This window comes from Schistocerca cancellata, chromosome 11 (assembly GCF_023864275.1).
Source record: "Schistocerca cancellata isolate TAMUIC-IGC-003103 chromosome 11, iqSchCanc2.1, whole genome shotgun sequence".
Classification (NCBI taxonomy): Eukaryota; Metazoa; Arthropoda; class Insecta; order Orthoptera; family Acrididae; genus Schistocerca; species Schistocerca cancellata.
The window spans coordinates 47,291,657-47,303,962 of record NC_064636.1 but is presented as its reverse complement, the minus strand read 5'-3'; the positions used below and the strand labels follow the sequence as shown (position 1 = coordinate 47,303,962).

General features: G+C 43.9%; 1 non-coding gene across 1 annotated transcript; it reads right to left on the bottom strand.

The window, feature by feature from the left end:
* Nucleotides 1-11,579: 11,579 nt before the first annotated feature.
* On the bottom strand, nt 11,580-11,654 carry Trnat-ugu (transfer RNA threonine (anticodon UGU)). Its single transcript has one exon. It is a non-coding gene; the product is annotated as a tRNA-Thr (tRNA).
* Between the last annotated feature and the right edge of the window lie 652 nt (nt 11,655-12,306).

The following is a 12,306-nucleotide window of genomic DNA, read 5'->3' as shown; positions in this document are numbered from 1 at the left end:
CTTTTTGCACTTTCTTCAGTTTTAATCTACAGGTCATAACCAATAGATTGTGGTCAGAGTCCACATCTGCCCCTGGAAATGTCTTACAATTTAAAACCTGGTTCCTAAATCTCTGCGTTACCATTATATAAATTATCTGATACCTTTTAGTATCTCCAGGGTTCTTCCATGTATACAACCTTTCATGATTCTTAAACCAAGTGTTAGCTATGATTACGTTGTGATCAGTGCAAAATTCTACCAGGCGGCTTCCTCTTTCATTTCTTAGCCCCAATCCATATTCACCTACTACGTTTCCTTCTCTCCCTTTTCCTACTACCGAATTCCAGTCACCCACGACTATTAAATATTCGTCTCCCTTCACTATCTGAATAATTTCTTTTATTTCATCATACATTTCTTCAATTTATTCGTCATCTGCAGAGCTAGTTGGCATATAAACTTGTACTACTGTAGTAGGTGTGGGCTTCGTATCTATCTTGGCCACAATAATGCGTTCACTATGCTGTTTGTAGTAGCTTATCCGCATCCTATTTTCCTATTCATTATTAAACCTACTCCTGCATTACCCCTATTTGATTTTGTGTTTATAACCCTGTAGTCACCCGACCAGAAGTCTTGTTCCTCCTGCCACCGAACTTCACTAATTCCCACTATATCTAACTTTAACCTATCCATTTCCCTTTTTAAATTTCCTAACCTACCTGCCCTGTTAAGGGATCTGACATTTCACGCTCCGATCCGTAGAACGCCAGTTTTCTTTCTCCTGATAACGACGTCCTCCTGAGTAGTCCCCGCCCGGAGATCCGAATGGGGGACTATTTTACCTCCGGAATATTTTACCCAAGAGGACGCCATCATCATTTAATCATACAGTAGAGCTGCATGCCATCGGGAAAAATTACGGCCGTAGTTTCCCCTTGCTTTCAGCCGTTCGCAGTACCAGCACAGCAAGGCCGCTTTGGTTATTGTTACAAGGCCAGATCAGTCAATCATCCAGACTGTTGCCCTTGCAACTACTGAAAAGGCTGCTGCCCCTCTTCAGGAACCACACGTTTGTCTGGCCTCTCAACAGACACCCTTCCGTTGTGGTTGCACTTCCGGTACGGCTATCTGTATCGCTGAGGCACGCAAGCCTCCCCACCAACGGCAAGGTCCATGGTTCATGCTAAATTGTAGCTAAATGATAAGGGATCTTTCTTTCTACGTATTCGCAGCACATTACACTTGTCTACATTGAGATTCAATTGCCATTTCCTGCTCTATGCATCAATTCGTTGCAGATCCTCCTGCATTTAAGTACAATTTTCCATTGTTACAACCTCTCGATATGCTACAGCATCATCCGCAAAAAGCCCCAGTGAACTTCCGATGGCATCCACAAGGTCATTTATGTATATTGTGAATAGCAACGGTCCTACGACACTTCCCTGCGGCACACCTGAAATCACTCTTACTTCGGAAGACTTCTCTCCGTTGAGAATGACATGCTGCGTTCTGTTATCTAGGAACTCTTCAATCCAATCACACAATTGGTCTGATAGTCCATATGCTCTTACTTTGTTCATTAAACGAGTGTGGGGAACTGTATCGAACGCCTTGCGGAAGTCAAGAAACAGGGCATCTATCTGGGAACCCGTGTCTACGGCCCTCTGAGTCTCGTGGGCGAATAGCGCGAGCTGGGTTTCACACGACCGTCTTTTTCGAAACCCATGCTTATTACTACAGAGTAGATATCTAGTTTCCAGAAAAGTCATTATACTCGAACATAATACGTGTTCCAAAATTCTACAACTGATCGACGTTAGAGATATAGGTCTATAGTTCTGCACATCTGTTCGACGTCCCTTCTTGAAAACGGGGATGACCTGTGCCCTTTTCCAATCCTTTGGAACGCTACGCTCTTCTGGAGACCTACGGTACACCGCTGCAAGAAGGGGGGCAAGTTCCTTCGCGTACTCTGTCTAGAATCGAACTGGTATCCCATCAGGTCCAGCGGCCTTTCCTCTTTTGAGCGATTTTAATTTTTTTTTGTCCCTCTGTCATCTACTTCGATGTCTACCATTTTGTCATCTGTACGACAATGTAGAGAAGGAACTACAGTGCAATTTTTCTCAGTGGAACAGAACCGATATTTGTCTCCGTGTGAAATTTAGCTCAACTGCTCCTCTAGGTACTAGCAAAACTGTGTCCCCACAAACTGGTACCCAACTTAACCTCGTGTGCTAACTGTAACTGATCAACATGCAGCTTATCTTTGTATTAAATGCGCAACTGAAGTAAAACACGTATTTGGCCCTAATCAAAATTCCGACTTACCTCGCGTCTTTCAAACTGTTGCATGTGGTAATGTCTAATGATAATCACTGGAGAGGGGAGACTAACTACCTCTATGAAATACTTGAAGACAACATTTTAGAATGATGTATTGAAAAAGACAGAGTAGAACTTCGCGTGATCTTCACACATAACGTAGGTCTGAACAATAGTATGTTAACAAAGTGAACAACGATTTAAAGAGGGTACAATGTTAACGCCGGCCGGAGTGGCCGTGCAGTTCTGGGGGCTGCAGTCTGGAACCACGCGACCGCTACGGTCGCAGGTTCGAATCCTGCCTCGGGCATGGATGTGTGTGATGTCCTTAGGTTAGTTAGGTTTAAGTAGTTCTAAGTTCTAGGGGACTGATGACCTCAGAAGTTAAGTCGCATAGTGCTCAGAGCGATTTGAACCATTTTTACAATGTTAACAGAGAATTTCTACAAAAATCTAACAGCTCAGTCAGTCGATATGTTAATGCATGACTCAGGGAAGTGGAGTGGTCTTTCTCTCAACTCTGAGCAAGTTAACTAGCTGACAGTAATCATTCCGACAAACTAGCTGCGCACTGCTGCAATCCAACTCAAACTTCTTCCCTTCAAAATTGATAACATTATTCAAAATTTATATTCTCTTCGCTTTCTAATGTTCTTGTTGTTGTGGTCTTCTGTCCTGATACTGGTTTGATGCAGCTCTCCATGCTACTTTATCCTGTGCAAGCTTCTTCATCTCCCAGTAACTACTGCAACCTACATCATTCTGAATCTGCTTAGTGTATTCATCTCTTGGTCTCCCCCTGCGATTTTTACCCTCCACGCTGCCCTCCAATACTAAATTGGTGATCCCTTGATGCCTCAGAACATGTCCTACCAACCGATCCCTTCTTCTGGTCAAGTTGCGCCACAAACTTCTCTTCTCCCCAATCCTATTCAATACTTCCTCATTAGTTATGTGATCTACCCATCTAATCTTCAGCATTCTTCTGTAGCACCACATTGGTCCAACTAAAACATTCATATTTCCTTACGAACTAAGCGAATATGTAATAAAAATGGGAGTTCCTATTAAAAAAAAAAAAGTTGATATCCGTTTGACCTATGGCAGCGCCATCTAGCGGGCCAACCTTAGTGCCATCTGGTTTCCCCCTTCAAGCTAGAGGAGTTTCATTCTTTGTAGTTTTTTCGTTTGATGCTTATTTCGTATTCATCTTTGCTGTCCTTTACAATAAATATTTCTTCAGTTAACAGATACAATCAGAAACGACACAGCACTACAGAATACGTCCATCACCTGACAAATTTCAACTAAGAAGATAGCAGACTGCGTAGAGGCAAAGACTGTGCCATGACAAGACCAAAGATGATTTAACAGTAACAAAACTTGGTCTCTCTCTCTCTCTGATGTGCAAATCGACGACATACAAAAACCAAAATGACATGACCACCTTCGAACTATCCCTGCCAGCTGCGCTGCAGCATCCCACCTTCATCCATCGGCTGCCGCAGTTTAAAATTTTCCGTTTTCCGTCGATACCTGCATCAAGGCCCCGGGAGTAGACAACATTCGACTAGAACTACTGACAGCCTTGGGAGAGCCAGTCCTGACAAAAAGTCTACCATCTGGTGAGCAAGATGTATAAGCCAGGCGAAATACCCTCACACTTCAAGTGTTGACAGATGCGAAAATTACCGAGCTATCAATTTAATAAGTCACAGCTGCAAGATACTAACGCAAATTCTTTACAGACGAATGGAAAAACTAGTAGAAGCCGACCTCGGGGAACATCAGTTTGGATTCCGTAGAAATATTGGAACACGTGAGGCAATACTGACCCTACGACTTACCTTAGAAGATAGGTTAAGAAAAGGCAAACCTACGTTACTAGCATTTGTAGACTTAGAGAAAGCTTTTGACAATGTTGACTGGAATACTCTCTTTCAAATTCTGAAGGTGGCAGGGGTAAAATACAGGGAGCGAAAGGCTATTTACAATTTGTACAGAAACCAGATGGCAGTTGTAAGGGTCGAGGGACACGAAAGGGAAGCAGTGGTTGGGAAGGGAGTGAGACAGGGTTGTAGCCTCTCCCCGATGTTATTCAATCTGTATATTGAGCAAGTAGTAAAGGAAACAAAAGAAAAATTCGGAGTAGGAATTAAAATCAATGGAGAAGAAATAAAAACTTTGAGGTTCGCCGATGACATTGTAATTCTGTCAGAGACAGCAAAGGACCTGGAAGAGCAGTTGAAAGGAATGGACAGTGTCTTGAAAGGAGGATATAAGACGAACATCAACAAAAGCAAAACGAGGATAATGGAATGTAGTCGAATTAAGTCAGGTGATGTTGAGGGTATTAGATTAGGAAATGAGACACTTAAAGTAGTAAATGGGTTTTGCTATTTGGGGAGCAAAATAACTGATGATGGTCGAAGTAGAGAGGATATAATAGGTAGACTGGCAATGACAAGGAAAGCGTTTCTAAAGAATAGAAATTTGTTGATATCGAGTATCGATTTAAGTGTCAGGAAGTCGTTTCTGAAAGTATTTGTATGGAGTGTAGCAATGTATGGAAGTGAAACATGGACAATAAATAGTTTGGACAAGAAGAGAATAGAAACTTTCGAAATGTGGTGCTACAGAAGAATGCTGAAGATTAGATGACTAGATCACATAACTAAGGAGGAGGTATTGAATAGGATTGGGGAGAAAAGTTTGTGGCACAACTTGACTAGAAGAAGGGATCGGTAGGTAGAACATGTTCTGAGGCATCAAGGGATCACCAATTTAACTTTGGAGGGCAGTGTGGATGGTAAAAATCGTAGAGGGAGACCAAAAGATGAATTCACTAAGCAGATTCAGAAGGATGTAGGTTGCAGTAGGTACTGGGAGATGGAGAAGCTTGCACAGGATAGAGTAGCATGGAGAGCTGCATCAAACCAGTCTCAGAACTGAAGATCACAACAACAACACCTGTATCAATATCAGTTTGTGACCAATTAGCGTAAATCGTTCGTTATGCGTCGTGTTTCTTTTCTATTTACTTTATTTCTCAACATAGTCACCCTCGAAACGAATAAATTTGTGACAGCGAGAAACCAGTTTGTTGATACCGTCACTGTAGAATATTTCACTTTGTTGACGGAAGCACAACCTCACCTCTGCTTACAACACTTCATCGCTATCAAAGTGGAGTCCTCGGAGTGGCTCCATAAGGTTTGGAAAAAGATGAGAATCGGATGGGACCAAATGGGAACTCTATGAAGTATGATCGATGGCAGTGAACCAAAAGCATGGGATTTGCTGGAAATGTTTCAGTGCTCCTGTGTGGTCTCGCAGTGTCATGCTGAAGAAGAATGTGCGCCATGTGTGGACAAACTTTTCGAATTGCATACCCTATTACATCACGCTGTTTCTCAAGCACCGACATAGATAAGTTACACAGCACCATGTAACACGCTACGGAAGTTCGCAGTTCTCTGGCGGCAGAGAGCTGCAGTTAGGTGAACATGAAGCATACAGACGTAGAATGTTAGTAATGTTTGTTTTATTGAGAGAGCTTCAAGAGTTTTCGTATAAAATCTTCGGAGTCATTCCTTTCCAGCACGGACTCGTAGCTGAACGACAAGTGTGCCTCACTTGATAGAAATTTTTTTTCTCATCACAGTCAGTGATTATTCTTCAGTGCTAGGAATTTTTAAGGAAATTAACGGAGGGAATAGTATTTACAAATCAATACAACGCCTGCAATTGCAATAATCCAAGCAGTTTTCGTTATGTCTGCGCAGTTTCTAAATCTCGTTAACTGCGCTTGTGCAAACCAAATATGCCGGTGTTATAGTTTCTTCTGTTGCAGTTTATTATGTAACGTAACCACTTGTCTACTTCTCTCTGTCTGAATGAATCTCTAAAACTGTTTACCAAAACTGCTCAATAATGTATACCAAACAAATTAATTCCCAACTTAAACTTATGTACTGCGCAAAACTCTGAGTATACACTATGTGATCAAAAGTATCCGGACACCTGGCAAAAATGACTAGCAAGGTCCTGCTGCCCTCCATCGGTAATGCCGGAGTTCAATATGGCGTAGGCCCACCCTTAGCCTTGATGACAGCTTCCACTCTCGCAAGTATACGTTCAGTCATGTGCTGGGAGATTTCTTGGGGAATGGGAGCCTATTCTTCACGGAGTGCTGCACTAAGGAGAGATATGAGGACTCTGTGCAGGCCAGTCCATTACAGGGATGTGACTGTCGTTATGAACAGGTGCTCGATCGTGTTGAAAGATGCAATCTCCATCCACCAATTGCTCTTCAACAGTGGGAAGCAAGAACGAGGTTAAAACATCAATTTAGGCCTGTTCCGTGATAGCGCCACGCAAAACAACAAGGGGTGCAAGCTCCCCCCATGAAAAACGCGACCACACCATAACGCCACCGCCTCCGAATTTTACTCTTAGCACTACACACGCTGGCAGATGACGTTCACCAGGCATTCACCATACCCACACCCTGCCATCGGATCTCCACATTCTGTACCGTGATTCGTCGCTCCACACAACGTTTTCCCACTGTTCAATCGTCCAATGTTTACGCTCCTTACACCAAGCGAGGCATCGTTTGGCATTTACCAGCGTGGTGTGCGGCTTATGAGCAGCCGCTCGGCCATGAAATCCAAGTTTTCTCACCTCCCGCCTAACTGTCATAGCGCTTGCAGTGGATCCTGCTGGACTTTGGAATTCCTGTGTGATGGTCTGAATAGATGTCTGCCTATTACACATTATGACACTGTTGGACTGTCGGCAGCGTCTGTCAGTCAACAGACGAGGTCGGCCTGTACGCTTTTATGCTGTACGTGTCGCTTCGCATTTCCACTTTACTATCACATCGGAAACTGTGGACCTAGGGATGTTTAGGACTGCGGAAATCTCGCGTACAGACGTATGACACAAATGACACCCAATCACCTGACCACGTTCGAAGTCCGTGAGTTCCGCAGAGCGCCCCATTCTGCTCTCTCACGATGTCTAACGACTACTGAGGTCGCTGATATGGAGTACCTGGCAGTAGGTGGCAGCACAGTGCACTTAATGAAAAACGTAGTTTTTGGGGTGTACGGATACTTTTGATCCCATAGTGAATTTTCTCTTACCTCGCATGTCGACAAACATTTTTGCAGATTTCTCAATAGCAGCAAGCAGCATAAGGCAGCAAAGCAACAATAAAAACCACTAAAATTTAGTACGACAAAGTGCAATGTGCGTTCGTATATAATAAACCCGAATGGATGGTAGGAATTTTAAGTGGTAACAAACGACTCCTGACAAAATTGGACTGAAACTCTGCATTTAAAAGTAATACTTTGAAAATCTACCGAATGCTAACACGACTTGACTTTAAGAAATAATTTTAAGCAAGAAGAATTTCATTTTCCTATTAGAGTAATCGACATAACAATCCTGCTATCTGCACTTCGTTACTACAATCTCAATAATACGAAACAACTTTACTCTCTTGTCTGCTTACCTCAATCTCTCAACATTGCATAAAAACTCACAAGCAATATCCTCAGTTCTGTCTCCACAATTACGTTTAAACTATTCATACTCAATCATTCTCATATCACACTAATGGAGAAAATTTCCTGACTATTGTTCAAAATACATCTGCCACTCAACACTGCTTTACTTAGAATTCGTGTAACTTTCCTAGCACTCTCGGGCAGAGGTGGTGTAGCGACACAAAGATATTGTAGCAGTAGTCAAAGATTATACAGCTGTATGGTTTTGTTTTATGTGAGCTACGCATATCGATAGATACGCAAGAAATACAATTTACGTACGTGCCCCATAAAAATAAAACTGTGAAAGACAGTGAAAGATGCACCGAGGTGCCGGATGTCAGCTACAACAGTGCGTAAGAAATATACAGTTTAATTTTTTTTGTGTATTCCGAAATATTACCTGGGAAAATTACAGGCAATATTTTCTCTCTCTCTATCTTTCTTTTTCTTTTTCTTTCTATATATTTATTAATTATTGTACGCGCCAAGATGCCAGTATCTCAGTATCAGTTCTAGAAACCTCCACAAACGCAAATTGTGTAGCATCCACATGTGAAGAAAAGTCGCTGAATTATCTGAGAGAGGTGATGTGAGTGAGTAGCACCCTCAACTCGCGTTCGAGAGATCACGATTGAGTTCTTGGATCGAACACGCAGAGATCGGTTTTCTGTGCTCGCCAGCGAAAATGCCGGATGGTCCCTTAAAAGGCCCACGGCCCTTTCCTTCCACTGCAGCAGTAAGAAATCCGAGCACAGCTTCAAGTCTAATAATCTTACAAGGGGATGCCACGACGATAGGATCACAGATTTACCTCAAACTTTGTACACCTTTAGTAGGCCATTAAAACAACATAGTGAGCACGTAGTAAGGTACAGTACTCTGATAATTCCGGAAAAATCGCATGAGAAGTTTTACGGGCCTTTTATGTAACTGACATACAACATGTAGTGAAAAGTATCCGGACGCTTTTTCATATGAGGCGCACTGTGCTGCCACCTACTGCCAGGTACTCCATGTCAGCGACCTCAGTAGTCATCGTGAGAGAGCAGAATGGGTCGCTCCGCGGAACTCACAGACTTCGAGCGTGGTCAGGTGATTGGGTGTCATTTGTGTCATACGCCTGTACGCGAGATTTCCACACTCCTAAACATCCCTAGGTCCACAGTTTCCGATGTGATAGTGAAGTGGAAACGTGAAGGGCACGTTCAACACAAAAGCGTACAGGCCGACCTCGTCTGTTGACTGACAGAGACCGCCGACAGTTGAAGAGGGTCGTAATGTGTAATAGGCACACACACATCCAGATCATCACACAGGAGTTCCAAACTGCATCAGGGTCCACAACAAGGACTATGACAGGCGGGAGGTGAAAAAACTTGGATTTCATGGTCGAGCGGCTGCTCATAAGCCACACATCACGCCGGTAAATGCCAAACGACGCCTCGCTTGATGTAAGGAGCGTAAACATTGGACGACTGAACAGTGGAAAAATGTTGTGTGGAGTGACGAATGATGCGACGATCCGATAGTAGGGCATGGATATGGCGAATGTCCGGTGAACGTCATCTGCCAGCGTGTGTAGCGCCAACAGTAAAATTCGAAAGCGGTGGTGTTATGGTATGGTCGTGTTTTTCAAGGAGAGCGAGGCACTATCACAGCACAGGCCTACACTGATGTTTTAAGCTCCTTCTTGCACCCACTGTTGGAGAGCAATTCCGGGATGACGATTGCATCTTTCAACGTGATGAAACACCTGTTCATAATGCACGGACTGTGGCCGGAGTGGTTACACGACAATAACAATCCTGTAATGGACTGGCCTGCACAGAGTCCTGACCTGAATCCTACAGAACACCTTTGGCATGTTTTGGAACGCCGACTTCGTGCCAGACCTCACCGACCGACATCGATACCTCTCCTCAGTGCAGCACTCCGTGAAGAATGGGCTGCCATCCCCCAAAAAATCTCCCAGCACATGACTGAACCTATGTCAGCGAGAGTGGAAGCTGTCATCAAGGCTAAGGGTGGGCCAACACCATACTGAATTCCAGCATTACCGATGGAGGGGGCCGCGAACTTGTAAGTCATTTTCGCCAGGTGTACGGATACTTTTGATCACAAAGTGTGTTTGTGCGTAGGTGCCAGATGTAAGAGTTCGTGGTCGTACGGCTTGCCGGCGCGGTAGGTCAGCGCGTTCGTCAGAGGGTTAGCTGGCCTTTGTAAGAAAAAAACTGAGTAAGCGGCTCAACGATGAACTTGAACAGGTGTCATGGGACCGAATAAATGCCACGAACGAAATGAGATTAAAAAAGAAAAAAAACGTGCTTAGCTTTCGAACAATGTAACAAAAATGGCTCTGAGCACTATGCGACTTCTGAGGTCATCAGTCGCCTAGAACTTAGAACTAATTAAACCTAACTGACCTAAGCCATCACACACATCCATGCCCGAAGCAGGATTCGAACCTGCGACCGTAGCGGTTGCTCGGCTCCAGACTGTAGCGCCTAGAACCGCATGGCCCACCGAGCGAGGTGGCGCAGTGGTTAGACACTGGACTCGCATTCGGGAGGACGACGGTTCAACCCCGCATCCGGCCATCCTGATTTAGGTTTTCCGTGATTTCCCTAAATCGCTCCAGGTAAATGCCGGGATGGTTCCTTTGAAAGGGCACGGCCGACTTCCTTTCCCATCCTTCCCTAATCCGATGAGACCGATGACCTCGATGTTTGGTCTCTTCCCCCAAAACAACCAACCAACCAACCGCATGGCCACTCCGGCCGGAAATGTAACACGAACGTCGTTCGACTCCCTCTCAAACTTAATTTTTATTCTATATTTTTTTCATCACTGGTCATATTATTTAATTTATACGACATCTGAGAGGTAATATAATTTAAAAAAAACACGTGTAACTGCATGAAGTTTTAGTAAGTTTATGTTATTTGGCTCCTTGCTATTTTTAATTAAATGTAATTATTAGAAGAAACATATTTGTGACTATCGACAAGTAAATGAAATAACGCATAGAGTTTTCCTGAAAATGTATGCATGTTGTGATTTGCGAAATTCCTTATACATGCTATCTGGTAAGGTACCCGGAACTAAAGTCCGCCAGAAAAATGTATACACTCTTTGTCAGGCTCTATCGAAATATCGTCGTTCGATTTGAGTTATGAGTGTGTTGTAGTATGGTATTCGGCTCAACAGGTGTTAGTACTTTCAACGTGCTGTTGAGAAAAGAAGATGGCTGGAGCACGCGTGAAAATCGAGCAACAAAAATGTATTGTGAAGTGGTTAAGTTTGATAATGCCGTTGAAGTGGCGGAGGCGGGAGTTAGAAACAGAACTGCCAACCCGCCTAACAATTAAACGCATCGTTGACAAGTTTGAATTGCATGGAATGTCTTGTGATATTCACAAAGGAAGATCCGGAAGGCAGTGTGCGGCTACAAGTCCTACTTCGTCGGCTCTCGTGTTGGAAACGTTTGTTAATTCTCCACAGAAGCCTGCTACAGAATATGCATATGAAGTCGGGGTTAGCAGTACAAGTGTACGAGGAATTATATATGACGGTAGTATCTGTTCCCGAAAGAACAGTTACCGTGGATGACCATGCAGCTATGCTAGAAATGAAATGATAATTAAATGGACACCCTAGCTGCAAACAGGAGTTGATGTACTTCATTGGGGACATGTTGAAAATGTGTACCCCGACCGGGACTCGAACCCGGGATCTCCTGCTTACATGGCAGACGCTCTATCCATCTGAGCCACCGCGGGCACAGAGGATAGTGCGTCTGCAGGGACTTATCCCTGGCACGCTCCCCGTGAGATCCACATTCCCAGCATGTCCACACCACTACATTCGTAGTGCGCCTAATAGATGTTTGCCCATCATACTCATTACTCGTGGCAAATTAATCTACCAAGTCCCGTACGAGTTCGGGCATAGCGTGTGCGTTCGCCCAAGAAGGTCAATGGCCGGCAAGCCATATTTTAACTATATATGACGGTAGTATCTGTTCCCGTAAGAACAGTTACCGTGGATGACCATGCAGCTTTGCTAGAAATGAAAAGATAATTAAATGGACACCCTAGCTGCAAAACAGGCGTTGATGTACTTCATTGGGGACATGTTAATCTGCCACGAGTAATGAGTATGATGGGCAAACACCTATTAGGCGCACTACGAATGTAGTGGTGTGGACATGCTGGGAATGTGGATCTCACGGGGAGCGTGCCAGGGATAAGTCCCTGCAGACGCACTATCCTCTGTGCCCGCGGTGGCTCAGATGGATAGAGCGTCTGCCACGTAAGCAGGAGATTCCTAAAAACTGTAAAGTGAAAAGTTTACATTCCAAGATTACCGCATGTGATATTGACGATGATGCTGATGGCCGAATGCAATTTTGCGAATGGTATCAGCAAATGGT